Here is a 25,676-nt window from a genome sequence, read left to right as displayed (position 1 = left end):
AACATCCCTTGATGTCACCCAGCCAGTGTTATATCCTCGTAACTAACTCGTTAATATAAAAGTTTAAAATATTTTCTACAAATATAAATCAAGTTTATCTAAAAACCGGTTTATTGTGTATTGGTCGGTCTACGTGACTTTAAACCGACAGTCGATACTAAAAATAAAATCTACTTGGGTATTCCATTATGTGACGTCACACTTCACAGGTGACTTAATTTCGCGTATACCTAATTGATCGTTTCCGAACGTTAAAGAAGAATGTTTTAGTTGTGAGTGTAGCGTAATTATTAAAACGTCAGATATTAGCTTTAAACAGGATTATGGAGTGCGACATCACGAGGTAAAAGGTATAAGAGGTTTTCGGGATATCGAACTTTATAAAGGGTAATGAATACGTAATATCTATAAATAGACAATGGTGTGATTTGTTGAATTTTCATTTGTTGCGAATATAATAGCTTCATACTTACTGTTTTAAGTTTTCTTTCATCTGTTGTTCTACTGTGATTAAATATGAAATTCATATTTAAACATTTGGAATGAAGACATTTTAAAGATGAACCTTGTGCACCTACTTGTTTCATAACACTGTGAATGGATTAAAGAAGATACATTTCCGTAAGTAATAAATTGCAATATATCTAGAACATGTATTTTATATTATTAAATACAGTATTTTTATTTTCGCTGCATTTTTATCTTGTTCAAGCAGCAGCATCATTTTCATTGAAAAACATGTCTTATTTTTTGTGTTGCTTTTTTGTTTCTTCGTTTGTTTATTTATTAACATATGCCATTGGGATATTCAATGACGATTTTTCCGGTCACTTTCGGTTTCAAAAGTTAAACATATCGACTGTAGCTTATGCACAAACCCTTATGTACAAGTGTTTAATTTGAAATCCAAATAATTTTAAATAGATAAAAAAAAGACAAAATTATTTTGGATTAAAGAAAAAAATATTTTTACCTACCTATCCAAAATCACATGGGTTCCGGGAGGGGGACAAAGAAAATGTTAAGGACAGCCTAAATATACCTTGTTTTAGAGCAGAATTTGATTTATTTCGGTGTTTCGAGCCTATTTCCAGTGAACGCTGTACAAAAGTGAGAGTAGTAAATGATTCAGACCTGACGAAAATTGAAAGCATGTATACCTCCGCATTGTGACCAAAAAAATGATATCTGTCTAGTTGTTAACCTCATAACTAACGAAACTTATAAGTACTCCGACCAATTTTTTATTATATTGTTTTAGAATTACTATAACAAGTCTAAGTCGATACTGTATAAACTTTAATCATAGTATCATCATTTTGCGTTTCGGATGATTGATCATTCATGCAGTCGGAAAGTAGAGTCAGTACACATTTTCAACATTGATTTGGTATATATTTTGAAAACCGGAGTTTTCCTGCAAGTTTGAAATCGGAGTACTTAAAAGTTTCGTTAAGTGTAGAGTAGACTCCTTTCTTTACGCCGTTTTTTATTTAAACATGTTTAATTCATACGCTGTAGATTTTTCGGATTTACGTGGCACCAACACAGTAGCAGGCGATATATAACAAAAGGGTGCCGAACCCAACCTTTCTAAAATTACAGAAATCATAACGCGTATACACAATCCCTTTTGTCTTGTGGACAGGGAGATCTTATAGGCTGCAAACACTTGACACTTGCATTAAAGACATCCTTTTCCTCTACCGAATATTAAAAGCTAATTTAAAAGCCTATATTTTGTACAAGTACTAGTCTTTACTTGATGTTTTATATTAGTATGACACTATCCAGTGAGTAACACATGAACAAGTTTGTACTGAATTTCAACTTATTTTACCCTCGGCTCAATTACAATAGTTTCACGTTTTCAAAATAGCTGAAACGTAGTTTCATGTTCGAGACTTGTAGAATATTCACAAATAATTTAACGGTTTGTTCATTTAATTATACATGGTGTATACAATTGCGGTACACTCACATGTGGTGCAAACTTGATATTGTTGATTTATTATGCTATTGTTTATATATCGACATAGGGGCGTCCGTGGCCGAGTGGTTAAGGTCGTTGACTTCAAACCACTTGCCCCCTCATCGCTGTGGGTGCGAATCCCGACAGGGACTTTGGATTCTGTTATGTGAGGAAGCTATCCAGCTAGCTTTCGGAACGTTGTGGTTCTACTCAGGTACCCGTTCGTGCCTGAAATAATGCACGGAATCTTCCTCCACCAGTAAAGCTGGAACGTCGCGATATGACCTATACTATGTCGATGTGACGTAAAACCCAAAACAAACAAACAACACATTGCTATTTAACTTAACACAATTTCACAATTTGCATTGGACATGTTTATCAATTATTTATGCGCTTAGTTAATGATTGCCTGATGTGATTTTTTTCAAAGCAATCGTTTCAGTAACATGGTTCAATGTTTGATTTAAAAATTAAATACCTACAATAAACCTGACAAGTATAAATTAAGCTTTGATCCTTTTTACCTATTTAATGTTTTATATAAGGCTTAAACTTAAAATTATTAACGCATTAAATCTTACGATCCCTTCTACATGTATATATATATTGTTCAGGAAGACAAGTTTTCTACAGATATCATTCATGTCTGTAGAAAATAATGTACTGAATGGAATGTTGGTTATGTTCTCTAAGTGGTGTATAAATGTACATGAAAACGCTCTACATGTCCTTGAAAATATCGTTAAGAAATAAAAACAAAATGCTTCAACGAAGATTTTGAAAATCAAAATATTCATGTGAGAATCAAGGCATTGCCAATAAAAATACAACTGAACTATTTTTATATTATTTCACAACCACCTGTATATAAATATGAACATTAAGTATATGTAAGTGTTCATCCGTGCTGTTCTCCAGAAATTAGAAACTTCGACGGGAGCGATAGCGACAGGAGAATGTTTCCAATTTTTGTAGGACAGCTACGACTATGAACGGAATTCGATATAGTATCGACTTTTGTTCTTCTATGAAATTTAACGCACATAATTTTTAAGAAATACAGCGTTTTCATTGGATGACAAATAAAGTTGGACACTAAATCGTTTTATTCACTCAATCTGAATGGCCATGCAACCTTGATAGCGAAGCAAAACAGAAATATGATATATGTATTGACGTGTTATCTCGTGTTATTTCTATGAATAAATTAGATTGACTGAAGCGATAAATTTGTGTAAAACATTCATTGGTTTTTAACAAGCAGTAGTCTTAACAGTTAAATTATCGACTTAAAATCACAATATTTATAAAGTACTACATGTAGTTAAGCAAAACAGAAACATGATATCTTTATTGATTGATGTCTTGGCTTGTATGTTTTATCTATAAATATAAAAGTCCAGACATGTTTGAAATTCATGTGTATAGTATAGACTCAACGAACAGTCGAAATAATATTTAAAACCAAACATATAACTGAAAAGGTAATATGATTTATATACAGGAATAGGGCGCGTAGCCAGGCATATTACTAGTACTTTCTACCCAATACTAAATAAAATTTAAATGTGAATGAAATTATTAAAAAGAAAAAACAAAAAAAAAAAACGATTGTTAAATTGAAAAAAAATACATGTTGTTGTTATGGTAATAAGTTTGATCATGTATGTATATACTGTATATATTGATAGATCCCTATTAAAGGCCGGACATGATACTAAGTAGAGGGATTTTTTAAACAATTTTACATATAAAACATTGAACTAATAATCAAGACTATCTCTTTCTTTAATTTAAGCTACATCGACTGCAGCTTATATGTTGCTACCATGTCACCTTAAACCACAACAAACACATAATCAAAGGGCAATACGTAAAATGTGTCCCACGTTTTTGTGCTCCCCGAAGGGTGAGCATATAGTCGCCTCTTTGTACATCCATCCGTCCGTCCGTTCGTCCGTCCGTCCGCTTTTCTTGTCCGGGACATAACTTTAAAACAACAAGAGGTATCAACATGAAACTTTGTATGTAGATAGATCTCATTGAGTATGTGTGCAGTGCACAAGAACCGTAACTCTGCATTGACTAATACTTGAATTATTGCCCATTGTTTATTTTCACTTTTTGTACTTTTCCGGAACATAACTTTTAAACTAAAAGTGTTATCAACATGAAACTTTGCAGATAGATAGATCTCATTGAGTATGTGTGCAGTGCACAAGAACCGTAACTCTGCATTGACTAATACTTGAATTATTGCCCTTTGTTTATTTTCACTTTTTGAACTTTTCCGGAACATAACTCTTAAACTAAAAGTGTTATCAACATGAAACTTTGCAGATAGATAGATCTCATTGAGTAGGTGTGCAGTGCACAAGAACCGTAACTCTGCAATGCCTAATTTTTGAATTATTGCCCTTTGTTTATTTTTACACTTTGAACTTTGTCCAGGACATAACTCTAAAACTATAAGAGTTATCAACATGAAACGTTGCAGATAGATAGATCTCATTGAGTAGGTATGCAGTGCACAAGAACCGTAACTTTATCGTGCCCTTTTTTTGAATTATTGTAATAAACAAGAAAAGCATTGATACAAAGCATCAATGTGCGTCGAAGTTTTATTGTAGCTTGAGTGGAATGCGGATATGACGAATACTGTAAATTTTAGCAACATAAACTTTCGTCTGCAGTTTTTACATAAGGTTCTATGGGTTTATTGATAGGACGACGATTTTGAAGCAATTCAACAAAATAGTAGATTAATCTCCCATTAAATTAATTATCAAAGCTCTTTATTTATCATCAATGTGAAGTACATGTAGCATGTATATCTTTGATTCGCATAAACATGATGTTAGTGAATTTCCCCATACGTGTCTAAAACTCGGGTATCAGTCTTCCATTGATAATGTTTCACCATATCAACATGCTATGCAAATTTATTCATGATTTTTAATTAACCACTATTTTCGTTAATGCGTATTACAAAAAAAAATATATCCTGAATTTTTCATTCCAGTGTGTGTTCTACTTTCAGTATTTATCTTTGACTTGAAATATAACTACTGTATCTTAATTTCCAGGAATTAATATAAACCTTTTTTGTTTTAATTTGACATGTATGTTACATTACTATATTAGTCCCTTTTGTTACTATTTTTAAATACTGTTTGCATTTTTGTTACAATTATAATAATAAAAAAACAGAACTGTTTCGTATGTTCCAAAGAAAATACATTTAATATTATAATCTCTAGTACACGATAAGGATAATTATGCAAATTTAAATGATTTGCAAAACATCCGTAATAATGTATAATAACACTTAATCTAAATAGAAAATGACCTGTGCGCAGGAATGATTTGGTAAGGTAAACGTAATGAGCGCGGAGCTTCTCAATTGCTGCATTGCAGCAACATTTGTACTTGTAATTTTAGATCGGCCAAAACAATTAGATTATTCATAAGAAAGGTTAATATAATATTGAAAACACAGTGTCCGATTACATTAAGCTGTTTATACATGAATAAATATCAGTTATAGTAACGACTTGGGTTCAATTGAACTTTGGACACTATACTAGCCGTTAGATATATGAAGGGATACATGTTCCTTGTTAATGTCGATTTTGGTGCAATAATTTCTTTAATGTCAGTAAAGCGCATGAACAATCTTAAGGTGGCACTCTAGATTATAATTTCATTTTGTTTGATTAAATCCTGTTCTTCAAATGTCTGGACAATAAACCTTTAGAAACAAATCTTGGATATTCTCTTCAGTACAATTCCAGAACAAGTCCAGTTAAGCTCATTACATTTGCATAACTGGGACAGGTTGAGTGAAATGTTTAAATCTTACAATTCATGATGAATCAGGAGCATCGGTGCTAGTCAGACAGAACAGGACAACAACAAAAATAATACATACATATAATCATTCTTTGACGTTGAGATCGGGAGTACATGTATGTTTTTTATTTAACTGGCAAGGTTATATGTGTTACTGGTTCAATTGAAACAAGTGTTTCATATTTTAATGTTCTTGAATAAAATAACCAAATAATATTAGACAAAGGGCTGTCTGGCTGTCAGAAAAAAACAACAAAACAGAAATGTATCATGAATGCCATTATCTTTTGCAATAATTATTGGCTTAGGGCAAGGGTTTCCCTTACCATTACAGTTTAGTGCATGACGTGATAACCACGAACGTACGAGATTAATAAAAAGTAACAGACTGATGTTCCCGCTGTCTCATCATATGACAGCGTTAAAGAGTAAACGTTAATATAAGCAGACTTGGTAGTATTTTGCTTAATTTGGTTATTACTTTTATGTGGTTCTTTAACAAACGAAAACATGGCTGTTTTCAAATGATGTTAATATGAGCATGAAACAATTTCATGATGAAAGTGATATCAGGAACATTTAAAGTAATACTACTGTAAGAGTAGTTCATAGAGGATATTTGTTTGTTTTGCATGTAAGATTGAAATATAATTTCACTGAGTGAACACCAGATGCAATATTTTCACGAGTGGCGTAGCCACGAGTGAAAATATAATAGCTGGTGTTCACGAATGAAATATATTTCAATCTTATATGCCATTTAGTTATGATTTTCTTTTCATCCGCATTCAGATATAGTCCGGCTACAGTGAAAATTATATTTTATAAATTTCACTAGTGGTTTATCAGAATATAATCATCTGATATATTACAATAAAACACTGGAAAGCATGAAATAAAATATCATAACATTATTTAACAAGCTATATTTGATGATTTAGTGTGTTTGTTATAGAATTTAATGGTAAAGTTAAATTTAGTTATAATCGACTCAAGGCGTCATATAATAGCATAATCATTTTAAATAAGAAGTACAAAAATCAGTCAAATAACATCTGTCATATGTTCTTAGGTACGCAAATTGAATATGATTTCTATAGATTATCATTCATGTCAATAGACCGTTGTGTATTGAATATCTGCGGTTCTCTAGGTGGGGTATAATTGCCCAAGAATAAAAGAATCGTGCCCTTCACTTTAAAAGATAAAGTCCCAAAAACGTTTTTTTTTACCACTTTGTGAACAACCATACTATTTATAATATTCTATACTAATTGTAGTAAACAAAACAGAAATATGATATATATATTGACGTATTCGCTTGTAAGTTATTCTATAGATAGAAATGTCCTGAGGTGTTTGAAATTCCTTTGAGTACAATACATCGACTCCTGGGCGGTTAAACTGATATTTAGTAAGTAATTTGTCCCAAGCAGTATAATAGAAGAATGAAACGAATTAAATAAGATAAATATAGACATTCCCTTATCAAGAAGATCTTCTTGTTACACCGATATGTTCATGAAAAGAATCTACATTACAATTTAAAATTCACAACATTAAAGGATCTCCACTGAGGTTTTTTGACATTATGGGACTGAAAATACATTTTCCAGATAAATGTACCATTTGACGTAGGTTAAGACCACTAATCTTTGTGCAAAATTTCAGATCATTCGCGCACTTTGTTTTTCCAGAATAGTTATTCAAATTGTAAAAATTGACCCAAAATGAAAAGCGTTTAAACACTTTTACTCAAATCGGGCTGAAAAAAAGCATATAAATACGATTTTCAATTTATTTCAAAGGATATTTCTTAACTATCTTTGCATATATTTCTGTTTAAAATGCCCCAGCTCGTTTATGTAAGAAATTCAAATGTTATGTTTTGAGGCTTTAAACCTCAGTGGAGTCCCTTTAATCATAAAACATGAATTAGAAAAGACAAAGTCGTTTTAAAGTATTGTTTGATTTTATTTACCTGCAGCTGTTAGCTACATACTGATTATACGGTCATAGCACACAATACATAAATCTTCAATAGATTTTTGAGACGTTCCGCGAGATGTGTGCGCGAGTGAAGAGTGGAGAGTTAAAGGTGTGAGAGTGAACTAGGAGCGGGGTAGAATGAGAGAGCGAGTGTTCGGGCAGCGGCGTGTGAGCGAGAGCGGAGTGCGATATTAATTAACTGTCATGTAAAACTCCACTGATTAAACAAAACAAAGAGCGTCGACGCGAGGAGGACAGCCGAGGAGCTCGACTAATAAGAGAGTGACTGGACGCAGTAAGGAGGACAAAACTATGAATTCCAAGATCAAGGGAAATTATTATAGAAATAGTCACGCTAGAGTTATGAACCTTGTCACACAACATGTGTGTTATGATAAGAAATATATATTTGAAGTTTGAAATAGATACCTTAAAAAGTAAAAAAGTTATAATATTTCTTAAAGAAAATCCTAAGTTCAAAGAGAGAGATAAATCTGTGAAAATTGCTTCAAGAGTTATGAACATTGTCACATAAAATGTAATTGATGATAAGGAATAAGTATTTGAAGTTTGAGGTAGATACCTTTAAAACTAAAAAAGTTATAGTAAAAAGCAACATTTTTCTAGTAAAAAAAATCTAAGTTTATGGGGAGATAATTCTTGCAATATTGGTGCTAGAGTTATGAACCTTGTCACATAAGATATGGATGATGATAAGGTACATATATTTGAAGTATGAAGTTGATCCCTTTAGAAATAAATAAGTTACAGTAAAAAATAATATTTTCAAGGAATATTCTAAGTTCAAGGGGAGATAAATATAAAAATATTGGTGCTAGATTTATGAACCTTGTCACATAAGATGAGGATGATGATAAGGTACATATATTTGAAATATGAGGGTGATCCCTTAAGAAATAAAGAAGTTACAGTAAAACATAGTATTTTTTAAGGAAAAATCTAAGTTCAAGGGGAGATAAATCTGAAAATATTGGTGCTAGAGTTGTGAACCTTGTCACATTAGATGTGGTTGATAATAAGGAACATATTTTTGAAGTTTGAAGGTGATACCTTAAGAAATGACAAAGTTATAGTGAAAAATATTTAACTGCACCAAAACTTTTATCTGAAATCTGGACGCGGACGCCGACGCCGGGGCGAGTAGGACAGCTCTCCATATACGTCGTATAGTCGAGCTAAAACTTATCTTGTATATTCATATTCCTTATTTATATATAAAGTTAAATGAATACCTCTTTAAATGTAATATAAAAATTGAACCGCGTCCCTTTAAACGGTACTATCCCTTGAAAATATACAAATGCAATGGAAATTAATGAATAAGTCTTCAAATGTAAAATTGATATAATAATAGAATTGCGTCCCTTTAAATATTACTAGCCATATACATTAGAAGTTTCTTGAAAGGTTTTCTCTTCAAATGTAAAATTGATATGAAAATGATATCGCACCCCTTTAAACGATACAAACCATAGTTATATCTCTCCGTCAGTTTATACATTTGATATATTGGGTATGTTTAGGCGTGAAAAAATAGATAATAAATCTAGAAAAAGTCATAGTATAAAGGCAAATTGTTCGAAACCGAAACAATCAAACACCAAAACTTAAAGAGCTAAAATGATATGAACAATTCACCAGAAAGAAACATGACGACCCACAGTCAGTAAAGCATGTACAGTGAAATTGATTTAGGATAAAGGAGCGAACTTGTTTCCTTTCAAAAATATGTACGTGAATCCTTTGTTAGTTTTAATACAATTGCTTATTATCATTTCAATATCTCATTAACAAAAAATGTCGTCTCTGGTATTTACTGTTTAAAGAACAATGCTAGTATTTTCTATAGATCATTCGAGATGACAAGGTTAACGTCTTTTCTGTCATACAAAGTAAAGAAAAGGAACACAATAGAGTAACGGGTAAGGTATCACTCTATGATATCGCATGACAATACAGATAACACGCTTGTCAAACGACTCAACAACCATAACCAAACACAAATCATGGATTAAATCTATTATCAGATTATAGTGACTACTTGTAATGCCAAGCATTACAAGAGAAAAGCATTTATAGAATCGTAGATATTTCAGTTCAAATCATTTCTGCAATGTTCCTATCATGTGACTGTTTTAGTTATGCAACATGATTTTGACAGCACATAACTCACACGTCTTGAAGTATTTTTTTCCTTCTTATTGCGAACTTTTTAAGAAGGCAAAGAATATCACTTTCAAGTATAAATCTTGGCTGTAGATGGACTATCTAAACACGAATTAAGGAAAACAGAATCGTACTTCAAGTGCGAAAGGTTTCCTTTTTATATATAGCTATTTATTGCTCTGTCTTCTGACTCTCTTCGTGCTAAGAGAAACACATGATATAGCAGAACAACTTCAGTTACATGTTTATAAAGTGCATGTTTGAAAAGAAATGCTCTAAATTGGAAGTTAAAATTTATTTAAAAGAAAAGAGATAATATGTCAGTTTTTGAAAATTTGAAAATGTCTGCACGATAATCAGTGGTACAAATATTTGTATGATACGTATTATATACGTAAACTATTAATTGATGACGGCTTAATGCTACTCTTTCTTTTGGAGGACTGAATAAAACTTTTCATTTTGATTGAAGGTTATTTCAATGAGGTTACATTGACTTTTAGAAAATAAGTATAGTGTATATTTCCTTTTTCGTCGTTTTAGCCTGATAACTTCTGACACTTTTTGATACTTTAAGTAGTTGTTCATAATGAAAATTCTAACATCGAAGCCATATGCCCACATCGTCGGGTGCTCTAATTGTTAGTAAACGCATTACCATTTTAATGTTTAATGTTTAGTTCTGCTCATGACAAGCCGTTGCTACGGGGCATAGACAGTAGCTTAATTATTGTCAATGAAACCGAATCTACAACATTTTTCAAGTATGCCTTTTTATTATTTTGTAGTTGTGTATATTACCATTTTATTGCAATATTCTGGTGTCCACTCTTCTAAATTGATTTTTTGATAGAGAAGTTTTTTACTGTAAGTCGCAATTCGAAATATCTGGAAAGAAAAAGTACTCAGAAGCATTTAGAACAGCAAAATTACATGAAAATTGCAGACTCGGTTCGATTTAGTCTGAACATGAGGGATAATGAAAAACTGCAACATCCCTTACGCCCCTAGCACCGGCTTAAGCGGTATTAAATTCTCAACACATAAAAGTGCTGGACTCAATTATCCCGAAGGATCAGAAATATAACAACACTTAAGTACTGGACAACTATTTACGGGTGTCACACAACACTTGACACCTACTGTTGTGATGTATAAATATCTGGGAAAAATGATCCCTTGATATAAACAGCAAAATTACATGGAAATTGCAGATTCGATTTGATTGAGTCTGTAAATGAGGGAAAATGAAAAAGTGCAATATCCCTCACGTCCCCTGAAAGTCGATTTATAACCAATGAGGACGTACTATAGCAGATGATTTAACGACGCATTGTTGATAGCACGTGACTTTCATGTACCAAAATAGCATTTAACTCACATTGTGAATGAATGACTTGAATAGGATACCCTCTTTGTAAGTGCATATTGGCTAAACAAAAATGCGTAAAAGTATCTAAAATGATAATTTTAATTGAAATCTCTCATTTATTTATTTATTTATTTTACTTATTTATTTATTTATTTATTAGCCGCATAGTAACACGTCGTTTCGGTGTTCATTTTCTATTTCATACCGTAATTATATTTTTTCTTATAAAATCACAAAATTAAGTGGTATATAACAGTGTTACATGTACAATTCTCAACAAATATAGCCCTCCGGAGAGATAATGATGATGATATGGTGACCATGGTGGTGATGATGATGATGATTGATAATGATAAACTTGATGATGTTTTTTATGAAGATGATGTTGATAACGATTATCATGTTGGTGATAAAGTGCAACATAGAGTCTGCGATAGAAAACAACTTACTATTGCTGGTTAAGCAAGGGGAAAACGTTTATTTTAATTAAAAAAATAATTTACAATGATACATTTGTATTTCATTTAAATCATTAGCTTATATATGTGATATAAATTACAGAAAATACGAATCATAGACCAGAAATGAAATTATAACCTTTGAGATTTTAATATGTTACTGTTGGTTACCATTGGGCATATAAATACATGGGAGTTGGACCCCTCTTTCTGTATAAGTCATCTGATGTAGTTATTGATTTGTACTCTATTTTCACATTTTGTAATCAGGCATACTCTTATTCATGGAATAACAGATGTTATGTTTGTTTGTTGGGTTTTCTGTATTGGGATATTCAAATACATTTTTTCGGTCACTTTCGGTTTCCAAAGATAGACATATCGAAGCACACAATTTTAGACTTAGTGTTAATAAACTGATTTAAAGAAAAGTTATGTCTATAACTATTTTATGAATGATCTTGATGTGTGCCAAAGTCAAACAGTAGTTCAAATCCTGCATGCGTGAAAAGACTTTGGGTTCAAACCTAGCGATGAAATTTAATATTGGAAATATACTTTTTGACTTACGAATATCAAAAAACACAACCAGAAGACTGGTTACCAAAAATTGGTACCAATTTAGTAGTTTGTCTAGAGAGATACGGGTCCTTTCTTTAACTCAATATAGAAGCCACTTTGCTTTTTATATATACATTCTTTATATATATATATCATTTATTTAAAAAAAATGGAGAATATAAAGGAGTCATCGAAATTCGTATTCACTCTGTGACCGTAGGTTCCAATCTGTTCGCTAGATATACATGTATCACTTTTATATTTGAATGTTGAGTTCTGCTAAAGCCGATACAAGGGTGCATGGGCGGTAGCTTGCACTTACACAAGTACTGTTCATGAACATGCTTAATCAAACTGAGCCTGCAACATTTTTAATCATGCTGTCTTGGGCGTTCTTTGGGAATTCCATAGTTTTATTTCATAATAGTACAAAATGTACACATTTTCTTTTATATTATCATAGTTGAAAAAGACAAAGTGTAATATCTATATCTAACGCTAATTATTTACAAGAAAATACTGACAATACAATGTCTATATTCAATAGTTTAAGATAATTTCATAGTTGTTATGAAATATTTTTATGCCATTCTATCAAAGTGTAAGTAAACTCTTCACAAAAGTAGGCGTGTGTGTCCTTTACAGAAAAGCTATGGCGGAACTATTATTATAGAACATTTAAAAAATGAATTAGTATCGAGTTTCGTATTCAAGGATAGTTATATTAAACTTAAAATAATTTTTAACGATTTTCGTCTCTTCTACGTCAATAAAGGACATAACTTTTAAATAAATAGATATCAAATGTATTAATATTGAAGACAAGTTTTTGATTTATCCTTTTGATTTTTTTTATTTGCATACCATCTTCAAGACATTGTAGGCTTGCTTCAAAATAGCCGAATAATGTAGGATAACCTCTAACAACCAAAACATCAAAATATAAATATTTTGAATCAAAGATCATTGTAAACATAAATCATAAAATAGTAAACAAAACATACAGCACTTTTATTACGTTTAATGCTTGTTTATTATAATAACAGTGCATAATTATCGTAAAATATTGTTTTTATTGTAGTTATCTTTGCTTTGAATGTAAAATTGAATTAAGTAAAAAAAAACGCATTGTGTAAATAATTTAAGGTTCAGCGTAATAGTACCAATGTACCGATATGTCTGTTTATATGTCACCTTTTCAAAGTCAGATCTTTTGAACAAGCGTGTTTACGACGATAGGCAAAAGTGGAATCAATGAATTAAAAAGACATATTACATTATAGCTAACATATTCAGGTCTATTTATTACATATGAATACATATAAAAGACAACGTTTAAATAGTCTGTGGACTCAAATGATGTGTCGGTAAAGGTTTTTAGATCAACCAAACTATCAATTTATTTTTGAACGGAAATTAGAAATCGTTGATGTTTTGAAAACATAGTGAATGTCGAGTGTACATATGTCCCTTAAGTACATAAACAATCTTCAGTTCGAGCAGTAGTTAAAATTTTCATTTTGTTTAGTTAAACTTGTTTCATTTAATGTCTAAGCAAAAAATTTTTAACAACAAATCTGGGATCTTCAGAACAATTTGTGTGTGTCCAGCTAAGCCAACCACATTTGCATATCAGGTTTAAATTGAGTAAAGTGTTTAAATCATCCAATTCATGTTTAATTGGCGGCATGTCGCTACGGTGCAAGTCAGTCAGAAAAGACCAACATCGTTAGAAAACAATATTATCATCATTTTACTTAGAACAAAAGTAAATATGTATGGAATGTACTGGCAAATGATATGTGTTAAAGGTTTGAATTCAATTTAAGCTTTTCACTGAATAGAATAAGTCAAACCGCATATTTTTTTTTCAAAAAACGTATGGAGCTGATCGGAAAACGAAAAGTAAAACATATGCAAAAGAGAACTATTTCAAAACGATGTTATAAGCATTGACCATTTCATAATGAAATTTATATGAAAGAACATTTTAGAGCATTTAAAGTAATATCTGTTACATATACAAATATACTTAAAATGTTGTTCAAATTAAAACTAGTTTGAATATTAATCAATTTACCAAACATAATTAATAGTTTTAAATTGTTTCTCTTCGGCCTGCAAGCAAAACCTTAATGATCTTTGTTTCATGTCTATTTATTTGTTATTTTGAGATCGGATAATGAATGACATTATTTTTTCGGCGACATTTTGGTCACGTTTTTTGCTTGTCTGAAGACAGTCTCTCAGTTTATTGTTTGTTCAATTTGGTTTAAACAATAAATATAACAGGTATAAGGACATCAGAGTTATTGTTATATGGAAATAAGATCAACTGCTTTAATTCATTTAATCTATTAAATTCATAATTTGAGTCTCCTTATATTGTTTACGCTTTAAATCTCACGATCCCTCCTGTCATATGTTTTTATTCGGGTATGCAAATTGAATACAGAATGATTTCTATAGATACCATTCATGTCAAGAGACCGTAATGTATTGAATGACTGCGGTTGTCTAAGTGGGATATACTTGTATAGTCTGAATCAGACGTAGTGAATGACTATACTATTTAAAATGTACTAGAAGTAAACAAAACAGAAATATGATACTAGTATATGCATTGACGTATTGGCTTTTATGTTAATCTATAATAAAACCTCCTGAGGTGTTTGGCGTTCGTCGGAGTACAGGATATTTAAAAAGTATTGTTTGATTTTATTAACTTGTCAATTACACAGTGGTTATATCGTCAATACACACACTATAAATCTTCGATATATTTTCAAGAATTTCCATGAGATGTACGCAGATGTGTTTTATTTAATTTGTTAAATAATTATACTGAGCGTTACAGCGCAATACGGTAAACAATGTGTTTATGATTTCTATATGTCTTACGTCTTGTACGATCGAAACCGCGAAGGTCAATGTCTTTTTCAATTTTAATTTACAACATGGTTGACTTGTATTATTGTTTTTTTTTGTGTCCATTTTGTGTTAATATATTTTTCTTTTTTGGTCCATACTCTTTGTTAAGAAATTATTTTTTACAATCCATTCAGGTTAAAATCAATAAATATCATTTCAATGCCGTAAACACAACACATTTACTGCAAAAATTACGGAAGAACAGGTCTAAAACAATAGCAACGAGAGGGATCGAACAACAGACCTCTAATACATAAGGTAATCACTAACCCGACTGTTTTATTGCAGATATGACGCAGAAGCATACATTAAGCTGATATGCCTTTTCAAAACATATGGTTATATACTGTATCCTACTTTATACACGGATAGAACTGAAGTCGACCCGAATATTAAAATGAATTCTTTAATATATTCATAACTGTCAGGTCAATAAAGCCAGACTATTATTTGATTTTATTAACCGGTCAAATGCATGCATATTATACGGTCAATGCACACAATACATAAATCTTTGATAGATTTTCGGTAAGGTTCGGGAGATGTACGCAGTGAAATTTAATTTAATTACGGTCAATGCGCAATAGGGTATCTTGCAGTTTTATAGTTTCTAACTGTCCATGTTTTTGTTCTGTTTTTTGTTGGTTTTTGTTTTTTGTTTTTTTTTAATAAATAGATTGAAGCTGTTGTTGTTTTATGTTGCTCGTTTTGTTTTAATATGTTTTGCACTTAGTTTGGCCCACTGACCTTTAATATAATAGGCAATCACTTTACCGACTGTGCCATTGCGGAAGTGACGACAACCTTAACTTTAAGCTGTTGTGACTTTCAAAATATAATTTATTTACTCCATAGTAATTTTCGTAAATTACACGGACAAAACCGAAGTGGGATCAAATATTAAAATAAGTGTTATAATGTGTTCATACTTGACTGGTCAATAAAATCAAACTAAACGAAGCTCGAAACCCTTACCATCATAGCTGTGTGCATGAAGTAATTTTCATGAACGTAAGAGATCAATACACACCGGCCGACTGATGTTTACTTTATGTTATAAAGCGTTTACATTTTTAGAAGCGAACTTTATATTGTTTACTTTGTTCTGTTTGTACTTTTAAATTATTCTTGGACTACCAAAAAAACCAGGCCAAAGACAAATATTAAATTTTGGTATAGTTTCTTTCTATGGATCAAAGAAGCTGATAGAATCATAACAATGACTCATATAACATGATAACTTTATAAATTACAAGTATAAAAAAGTAATGGCACAACTAAAAAAAACTATTATAATATATTTGTATACATTTAAGCATTGAAATATTGCCAATAACCAAATAACCTTTTTAACCTTTATAAAAATAATTTCATATTTATGTTATAATTTTATAACCGGCCGAGTATATGAATGTTTTATTCGGCAAAAATATTACATCTGCAGTATACGTTGCTGTAACTTTCCAGGTGATCACTTGCTTGTGCTGAAGTTGGCCCATTGTAGTTCTTTTAACGAGCACTCGAACAATTATACGTACGTGTTATGTTGTTTTTTATATAATCAGTTCAATGAAAACAAACGCTTTTCTTTAGCTTTCGACGTTAACACCGTAGGGAACGTGTTACAGTATCGCGTTTTCCGGTAACAGTATAGAATTTTAAAGATGGAGGATTATTTGTTGGGAGGACAGGTAGGTGTTTTTATTCCGGTCCATACTACAAGTAGTATAGTTTCTAAAAGATGTTTTTGTGCTTTGCTTGTAAGGAACATAATCCGGTATCTAGTCATATATTTCTTCAGACTCTGCACCGCAGATTTATCGCTATATTGACTCATAAATATGCAGATTTGACAGTTTGAAAATTTGAATCGAGAGACAAACGCATTTTTCTCCAATTTCGACATTATTTATGCATGCCTAGAAAAAGTTAATCTGCAAAACGTTAGTCCTTTATGTTAGGAAACGTTTATAAAAGTAAATGACCAGTTGAACCTATTTTCCTGTTCGTTAAATGCGTTTGAAAAAATAAACAATGTTTAGTATAGAGCGAGGTGATTTATGCAGGGTTACAGCATAGACCTAGCGACTTTGATCCGATTTTGTTACATTTTATACCCAGATTTCGGTTACAGTTTAGACTTCGATATTTTCTATATATACTAGGTAAAATGTATGAATGTTACATAGACTTTTAAATCTCTGTGAGCTTATTGGCCCGATGGCTATTCGTCCGTCTGTCCTACACATGTGTGTGCAATCTCATCCGCTCAGTAACTACTTGACTAAATGTGACGAAATTTACACGACTTTCTACCAATTAAGTTGTTCAAATGGTTTCGGTTGCAATCGGGGATACGGAAACTTTGAAAAAGGCAATGATTAAAGACCTTTCTCGTCTCGAACCAAAAGCATTCAAATCAAATCAAATCATGATCATGGCGTCAGTTCGAATGCTTCTTTGTTGAAGTTACGATTACTTTGTCATTATTAAATTTAAAGTCTTTTTTTATGTCAGACATCCTGTATAGCAGTTTTCATGTTTCTGATTGAAAGTTATAGAGTATAAATTAAGGTCAGACAATTACAATATCTTCTCTAGTGAGCCTGATTGAGATTGAGGTACATAATAGTATAGTGGCAGAGTCGGGATAAGGCCGTCGACTTCAAATGAAATCCAATCATAACTTGATTCTTTGTATGTGTGGAATCTATCAAGCTAATTTACGGAAGGTCGGTGGTTCTAGTCAGGTGCCCGCTCGTGTCTGAAATGTTTCACAAAGGGTATCTTTGGGGTCTTTCTTTACACTAAAGCAGGAATGTTTTCACATGACCTCAGTGTCGTTGAAACTTAAAATCCAAGAAAGCTAAACGTAACAAACCCTTTTAAATACTTACAAAATATATTATGGTAGATGGAAATTCCAACTTAGATTGCAGTATTGCTCACTTAAATACTGTTTAATCATTCCTAGGGTATTGCCTGCTTGTTAATTGTGTCTTTTGACAGCTTATCTATGGTATGCAGGCTTCATAACCTCCGATCCCCTCTCAAAATTTCATTTTATTTAGTTTCACTCATTGTATTCTCGTTTAGGGCACACGCAAATTTTAACCTGGGGGTAATATGCCGCTTTTCATAGAATGGCAATAACGTGTCACATTGAAGGTTCCATGATAACCGCCATATGAACACATCCACAGATGTTAAAAAAATCTAAAGTGTACCAGTTCATGTTTAATGTGAATTCTGCTGAAGCCGGTGCTAGGAGGTGTGGACGGTAGCTTGCAGTTACCACTATCGTCCATGAACAGGTTTAATCAAACTGAGCCTGCAACATTTTCATGTTCTCCGTGTTGGACTTTTGTTAAGGATTCTTTTTTCTCTATTTTATTACTAATAGGCATTATTATAATGTGTAATGAAATCAAGCAATAATCTTTCTTCTCTCAATACAATACAATAAAAGTTACTGTTGTTGTCGTGAAAACAGTCCTTACTTAGGACATTACGTATTCTGCAAAAAGTCTCAATCTGAAACTTAAAGAAAGAAAAATAGCAAACTATAACTTTTCTGCTGAAGAAAAAAAGTAGTACAACCTTTCAAGAATGTATTAAATAGACAGGTATGACTTATTTCATAAAAATAATGGATACACGAACTTTGTTTCAAATTGAGCAAGTATCTAAACTGTAACCGAAATCCGGGTATAAACTGTAACAAAATTGGATCAAAGTCGCTAGGTCTATGCTGTAGCCCTTCAAAATTAACCACGCTCTATACTGTAACATTGTTTATTTTTTCAAACGCATTTTACCAACAGGAATATAGGTTCAACTGGTCATTTACTTTAATAAACGTTTCTAAACACAAAGGACTAACGTTTTGTAGATTTACTTTATCTTGGCATGCTTAAATAATGTCGGAATGGGAGAAAAATGCGTTGGTCTCTCGATTCAAATTTTTAAATCGTCAAATCTGCACATTTATGAGACAATATAGGAGATAAATCTGCGGTGCAGGGTCTGAAGAAATATATGACTAGATACCGGATTATGTTCCTTACAAGCAAAGCACAAAAACAAATTTTAGAAACTAAACTACTTGACGTATGGACCTGTATAAAAATCACCTACCTCTCTCCCCATAAATAATCCCCTATCTTGAAAATTCTATACTGTAACCGAAAAACGCGAAACTGTAACACGTTCCCTACGGTGGTTAAGTCTTCTTCAGAAAACATGATCTTTAATGAACATAAATACAATAATTTACAGATATAATATGGATCTGCACATGTGATACAAAAATTCTCATAATTTATAATAATAAAAAAGCATTGATATGAGATATACCGGTAACATTCTATATGTATATGCATACCGGCTCAATAACATGCTTGAAAGATGACAAAGTAATACATTTTACAAAACTTTTGCATTCTTACCATTAGGATATCATGTGTTAAGCTTATGAATCCAGTATGAATCTTGTAATAAGCGTTCCATATCATCGGAGACAATCTCTTTAGGCATAAGTTTAATCTTAATACAATGATTGGTTTTATTTAAGTGTGTAACGACATTGGTAGAAAATAACGGATCTGAAATTTTGTTGATATCAAACCTATGGCTATTTATGCATTTAGACACTTGATGCTTCGTTTGACCAAAATATTGATCTTAACATTTATCACATGTGACAAGATATATAATAACATTTTTCGTAGAACAATCAGTATTATTATCTTACCAGGAATATTAGTACTACTAAAAAGATTACTTTCAATAATGGAGCTGCAATGTGTAAATCTACTTCTATTACATCTGGATGAACATTTCGCATTTTTGTTATTAGACCTTAACAAGAATGTCTTTAAGATCTTTCGGTCTGTTAAAAGCAAACATTTCATGAAGCTTTTGCACTGAACATTGACTTGAAAGTTTAAGTTAATCCCAATACTTTTTGATGATATTACCAACATTAAGCTGTGTTCTCACCGCCGATCAGTTCAACTCGATCAAGCAAGATCAAGCGATCGGGTACCGGTCTAGCTCGGTCTGCATGCGTGATCGGGAGTGGTCGGAGCGGTCTACCTTGGTCGGCATGGCTCGGGCTTCATATCCGATTTTTTTTGACATGTCAAAAAAGTTCGAGTAGCTATCGAGTAGATAAGACGTCGAGAAGCGATCGTATAGTGATCGAGTAGAAGAACTAGTTGATCGAGAATAAATCGTGAAACGATCTAGTTTGGTCGGGTATACATCGGGTATACATCTCTTACCCGATCTGTACACGATCATCTCGACTTCTACTCGAGCATTATCCGATCTGGTCTGGTGAAAATCTGGCAACTATCGAGCAGAGGTCCAGTTAGTTTAGTTGAGATCGTGTATGACTCGCGTATAGGTCTGGGTGATCGAGAAGAAGTCGGGATGTTGGTCGGGTTGTCGTCGAGAAGAAGTCGTAAACGTGGTCGACTTGAGGTCGTGTAGGAGTCGTGAATTTGCATTTGATCCAGCTTGGTCGGGCTTCATCGAGGAATTTATGTGATCGGGACGATCAAGTTGATCTGATCGGCGGAGAGAACATAGTTTTAGGTAAAGTTGGGTTATACTCAACAACAAAGGGAATAACACTGCCATCACTAAAATCTTGAAAATCTTGTTATTAGTACACAGGGCCTAACCCTGTGTTAGACATAAAACCTTCCTACGCGAATTATCAATAATATTTTCTGTTCTTGATTTACAACAGGAAACGATCGGACGTCCAGGATAACCTAAAGGGTATAGCTCACTATATATATACTAAGTATATCATATAAGAGGGTGCCATAGACACGTTCATTGCTGTTCCCATCTTTTGTATATTATGATCTCCGTTGAACTGAAAGTTTTTATTTTCTAGGACTAAGGGAAGAAGTTTACATATTTCATTACACGAAAGTTTCTTTGGAGGGATTTTTTTTCCTAAAATATGTTTGCAAGATTCTTCTCCGTCCGTATGGGGAAAGTTCGTATATTGAAAAGTTATATCTAACGTAACAAGGTAATGTTCTCCCGGCCCAAGGGAAGTGGTTTTTAGTTTGGCAATAAAATCCGTGTCCCTGATTTATGAATGTAGATTATGTGTTAATGGCTTTAAAATGGAATCTTGGTACTTAGAAATATTTTCTGTTCTTGATTTACAACAGGAAACGATCGGACGTCCAGGATAACCTAAAGGGTATAGCTCACTATGCAGATTATGACTTTTTTATGTTTTTTTTTATTAATCTTTTATTGTTTGTATATATATCATTATCATTATTTAAGATAAATCAACACGTCAATATGCAGGTAAATTGTTTATCAATTATTTGTGTTCAATTTTGTAGCTTATGAGTGTCCTATGTAAGTTTTATCAAAACAAGTGTTTCAGTAACACGTTCCATTGCCTTGTTATAATTAATATAAATATCATTTCATTTCATTTCATTTACTGGCAAATCGGCATTATAAATGCCTTTGACCATTCACAATAAAATAACAATAAACAAAACAAGTATAAGCTAAGTATTAATGTGACGACGAAATAAGAAATTAATATATAATAATAATTATTCTGCTTTGATCCGTTTTACCCATTTATTGTTTTATAAAAGGCTTCTTATACATAAAATTGTTAACGCTTTAAATCCCACACACCCCTTCTACATGTTTATATTCTTTCATGAATGCAATTTGAATAAAGATTGATTTCCAAAGATAGCATTCATTTCAATAGAACTCCGTGTATTGAATTTAACTTTGGTTATCTAAGTGGGGTATAAATGTATATGAAAATACTTTGCATATCCTTAATATAATCAAGGAATAAAAAATATTTCAACGATATAAGATATTTTTGTAAATCGAAATATCCACCCGAGAAAAGAAGCATTGTCAATTAGGATACAACTACTAGTTATAATAATTTACACCGTGCTATTATGAACATTAAATTGTTTTATTCTCTCAATCTGAATGACAAATTTTGATACTATTTTAATCATAAATAATACTTCTAGCGAAGCAATGTTTACTCGGATTATTTCTATAAATAAAGTTTCAATATTAAATATATTATAAGCAGATCGGCTGCTAGTACGGTGAAACGTTATACATGTATAAAACTTTGACTTGCAACACAGAAATATGACATTTTCATTGATTAACGTGTTTGTTTGTATGTTTTATCTGTAAATAGAGAAGTCCAAACATGTTTGAGTTTCATTGCTGTATAGTATAGAACAATGACTCAAAGGACAGTCAAAATGATAATTAAAACAAAACAGAAAATAGCAGGAGTAATAGGATTTTACTAAAGGTGTAGGGCGCGTAACAAGTAACCCCTACTCAAGGCCAATCTTTAAGCAAACAAAAATATAAATATGAATATGAAATTATTCCGAAACACAATAACAATTTAATAGAAATGAGAAACATGAAATTTTCATTGCAATATGTTTTATCACATTTGTATATTAATAGATCTCTGAAACTTGTTGACAGTCAAAGGTCAAGGTCACATGGGTAATACATGTCAGAATGGTTTCCGATCATAATCTTGTAAATTCTTTATCTCTAAGTCTTTATATTTCACATATTGATTTGTTATTATAGGTTAATGACCCCTATTGATTTTGGGATCATTAGGTCAAATGTCATTGTTACACGGAACTTAAATGACAGAATGGTTTCAAATCATTATTTTCAAAAGTACTTGTTATCAAGTCTTTCTGTTTCACATTTTAATTGATAATCACTAGTAAATGACCCCTCTATTGATTTAGGGGTCACTAGGTCTAAGGTCAAGGTCATAATAACTTTGAATGTTAAAATGGTTTCCTCTTATTCTCTTGACACCAATTAGTTACCAAGTCTTCATATTTCACATATTGATTGATCATATATAGTAGATGACCATGTTATTATGGCGTCACTAGGTCAAAAGTCAAGATCACAGTAACCTCAAAAGTATGTGTCAAGGGTAAGAAAGGGGCATATGTGTCGTTCGATATTTCCTTTTTTTATAAAAACTAAACCGATCGGTTGTGTCGCGAATACATGTAACCGCGTTAATTTTATTACACAACATACATTATACAAAATTATATTTGATACAATATTGTTCAAATTGGGATCAAGTTTGATAATAAGTACTATAATTGATTTCAACATAATTAATGTATGCATTTTTTTATTTATATATAATAATATAGGTATACAGGTTTATTTACAAATTTGACCAGGTCCTTTTTCTCATGAACATTCAACACAAAAAGCTAACATAATTTTACGTCAATTACAACATATATTGCACTTTACATTTATGGAAACTTACTGTAAATACATCTAAATCTAAAATCGTAGTTTTTTCTAAAGGACGACAACAAAACTATAATTTTATCTTGAACAACGAAAAATTAGAGGTAGTAACGGAGTACAAGTATCTAGGAGTTTTATTTTGTAAAAGTGGATCATATACTAAAACTAAAAAGCATATAGCATTACAAGCTACTAGAGCAATGTATAGTTTAATAAGAAACTCAAATCGACTAATTTACCAATTGATATCCAAATAGATCTTTTTAATAAAACAATAAAACCTATTCTTCTTTATGGGGCGGAAATATGGGGATATGGTAATATAGAAGTGATTGAACGAGTCCAATTAAAAATTTTAAAGTATATTTTAAATATGAAAAGATCCACCCCAAATTATATGGTGTACGGAGAAACAGGCTGCCTGCCGCTATCTATTGATATAAACGAAAGAATAATCATGTTTTGGGCTAGATTAAAAAAGCACGATGAAAATAATCATCAAAAGAAATTGTCGTCTCTATTATACAATATTACATATAATCTTTCAAAAAACTTAAGTGAAAATAGTTTGAGAAAAAAATTTCCTTGGATTGCAAACTTAAGAGAAATTTTTATAAATTGCGGTTTTTGTAATATATGGGATACACACAATTTTGGAAACGAGAAGTGGTTGAAATTAGTAATTAGACAGAAACTAAAAGATATTTTTTGCTAAATGATTGTTATTCCGTTATTCAAAACTCTAGCAAAAGTACATTCTACAGAACATTCAAAAAAAGAATTTAAATTCGAAAAATACCTTTTATCAACCCCTAAACCTTTTCTTCGTTACATGATAAAATTTCGTACACGTAACCATAGATTACCAATAGAAACCGGAAATTGGGCCCGAATACCAATCAATCAAAGAACATGTACTTCTTGTAACAATAAAATAGGCGACGAATTTCATTACTTATTTGAATGTGTTTTGCTTAATGATGAAAGAAAGAAATTTTTGAAACCCTATTATTACAGACGTGCAAATACATTCAATTTGAAACTAGAACAACTAATTAATACAGAAAACAAGAGCGAATATTTGAAATTATGTAAATTTGTTAAAACAATAATTTTAAGATAATCAAATTAGTATTCACCTCATATGTGATTACTTACATTACATTCCAAGACTATTACACGAATATTTCACAGATTAATCTTTTATTACCCATAGTAAAGTGTTTGTTTGTTATAATATTTGTCTAAATAGTATGACACTTTTTTCATTTAGCTTATAAGTATGAGTCTATAAATGTCATTGTAAAGGTTTAAAATATTATGTTGTACATAATTGTACATCACTTGTCAGTTGTTTATATTATTATTTCTTTTCCCTTTTTCTTTTTGTAACTATTCTCATCGTTTGTCGATAAATAAAAAGAAAGGTAATATAAAACGAAATTATACCCTTAGAGAGTGTCTAAATTACGTGACTCTCGTAACATATTTACTAAGAACTTTAACAATTTGTGGTTTTGATACATTGTTAATTGAACGTACTGCAGTTCAGCAAATGATATGAATAAATACTCTTTTTACGAATTATTTTACCACTCAAATTATATAATTATACATTGTACATTTGTTTAAAGAGCCTCTACTAACATTGTACTTATTACTAACCACATTTATTCATGTTAACATGAAATGTGTGTAATAAAGGAAATTTGACTTGACTTGACTTGACATATAAATGTGAACACATATTGTTTAGATAACAATAGATGAACGGTAAAACTGTGATCAACGGATAATGTTTGCACTTAACTTCAGGTATTATAAACAACTATATAGCACCTTCGTTACAAGTATTAAATGTTTTATCAAATACTCTTTTTAACAAACAAAATCAAAGTATGGCAAACCCTTTCATAATAAATCAAATATGTTGCTATATGAAATAAAAAAAACTGTCACTTTATAAGGTATACTTGCTGTCAATAAATTCGGCACTGCA

The 25,676-nt window shown here is 31.5% G+C and overlaps 1 protein-coding gene across 1 annotated transcript in view; it reads left to right on the top strand.

Annotated features, from left to right (window-relative positions):
- Positions 1–212: 212 nt before the first annotated feature.
- The window catches only part of LOC132760152 (uncharacterized), a gene marked incomplete at its 3' end in the record, with an annotated part of 41,048 nt that continues 15,584 nt past the window's right edge, over positions 213–25,676 (top strand). The window contains exon 1 of the mRNA XM_060752060.1: positions 213–621. The remainder of the gene's footprint in view (positions 622–25,676) is intronic.

The sequence above is a fragment of the Ruditapes philippinarum genome, unplaced genomic scaffold (assembly GCF_026571515.1).
Source record: "Ruditapes philippinarum isolate M1 unplaced genomic scaffold, ASM2657151v2 ctg10244_1_1_1_1, whole genome shotgun sequence".
NCBI classification, from domain to species: Eukaryota; Metazoa; Mollusca; class Bivalvia; order Venerida; family Veneridae; genus Ruditapes; species Ruditapes philippinarum.
The sequence above is the reverse complement of the archived record's forward strand: the minus strand, read 5'-3'. Positions and strand labels throughout refer to the sequence as shown.